Source organism: Echinops telfairi, unplaced genomic scaffold (genome assembly GCF_000313985.2).
Source record: "Echinops telfairi isolate 266 unplaced genomic scaffold, ASM31398v2 ScPeMD7_7468;HRSCAF=8506_0, whole genome shotgun sequence".
NCBI classification, from domain to species: domain Eukaryota; kingdom Metazoa; phylum Chordata; class Mammalia; order Afrosoricida; family Tenrecidae; genus Echinops; species Echinops telfairi.
The window spans coordinates 86,219,219-86,221,180 of record NW_022111369.1 but is presented as its reverse complement, the minus strand read 5'-3'; positions in this window follow the sequence as shown (position 1 = coordinate 86,221,180).

Genomic DNA, 1,962 nt, shown 5'->3' with positions numbered 1-1,962 from the left:
TTAGAACTTAATATTGTTGATAGTTGAATGGAAACAGAGCAATTGAGACACTAAGATTTAGTGAATAGATATATTTTACAATAAATTTATTCAAAATTATAAGAGATTGCCTATTTTTAAATTCACTCTTAAAAACAATTTCAAGGAGTGTTTGTTAAAATGTAAATAGGACTAACATTCAAAGGTGACAACATTTTACCTCTTGTTTTTTTTTCTCACTTTGTTCTATAAAATATATTCCAATATATGCATGTGCTATCATCTACACATGAAAGTCTTTATAGAAAGTACAATAATGCTTTAACACTATTAAGTGATGATATATTTGTGTAATGTGATCGATTAACTTGAATCCTGACTAGCGGTTCTTTCATGGGATAGCATTCTCCAATTTTTGTATTCATTTCAGCCCTTCATGTATTTTCAGGACCGATTTCAATCAATGCCAGCACATCTGATTGGACTGGAAATCATAAAATATGTGGTTTCAAAACACAGCTGGAGCCAATGTCATTCTGAAGCCAGCTGGCATAAGCCATGCCTGTAGAAAGCAGCTGACTACTGTTTTGATAGAGTAAGTATTCCGACATGTGTGGCTTTCAATTCCCTTACCAGCCAACAAATAAATTAGTCTATAAAAGAAATACATAAGCAATGGGGAAGACTGGGAATGACAGATAAAAAGGTAAAATTAAGATGTGTACTTCTAATGCTTTTCGTGAAGTTATCTACACTGCTTTCATTATTTTTATCTGCATGATATGAGTGTGGTAAACACAATTCTTTATTCAAAGAAGAAAGGGTCGAGAATGCTTGGATAATCTATATTATTTGTCTTTTTAAAAATATTTTTATCAATGTCTCTATAATTTTTTGTTATCCTTTCTACTGAAGTATCAGAGGTATATCTTCAATCAATGTTTGCCCAGTCTACAATTAATAGCCTATTCAAAATGTGTTAGTCCTAATACTTAGAAATTAAGTGTCTTTCTGATCCACATTGATTAATCTTGCTGTGATCTTTTATAAAGATTGGTTTACTGGATTTGGAAAGAAGGAGATATCAGAACTATGAGTTATATAAGACTCATACCCCAAATATTGAGGTTATTATGTTATAATTGAAAAACTTGAAATCATTCCTTTCTATTTTATATTATGTGTTTACGTCTGATTATTAAATTATAGCACCTTTAGCAGCTTTAACAGCATGTGCTATTACCTCACAGTTTCCATGGGTCGAGGGAGCATAGTGGATTATACTTCAGGCTGCTAACTGCAAGGTCAGCAGTCAGAGACCATGTTTCTATAAAGAGTAGTTGTTCTTGTTAGGTGCTGTAAGTTGGCTCTGTCCGATAGAGACCCTATGCACAACTGAATGAAAAACAGCATGGGCTTGCACCATCCTCACCCTTGTTCCTGTGGCTGAGCTCATTGATGCAGTCACTGTGCCATCCCATCTCATCAAAGGCCTTCCTCTTTTTTTCCACCCCACCACTTAACCAAAAATGGTGTCCGTTTCTAGGAACTGGTGTGTCTTCAAAACAATGTCCATCCTGAATGGAATTTCACAGAGGCAGAAATCCAAATAGCCAATAAACATATGAGAAAATGTTCCCATTCATTAGCCGTAAGAGAAATGCAAATTAAAACCACTGTGGGATACTACCTAACACCCTCAAAGACAGCCCAATTCAAAAAAATCATAAAGTAATAGATCTTGGAGGGGCTTTGGGGAGAAAGGAATGCTTGTCCACTGCTGGTGGACTTGTAGGTATGTACAGCCATTATGGAAATCAATTTGGTAATATCTAAAACAGATGGAGATTAAGCTACCATATGACCCAGCAATCCCCCTACTGGGCATAAACCCAGAAGAGGCAAGAAACAAACCATGGCCAGACATCTGTGCTCCAATGTTCATTGTGGCACAGTTCACAATTGCAAGGACTTAGAAAAAAC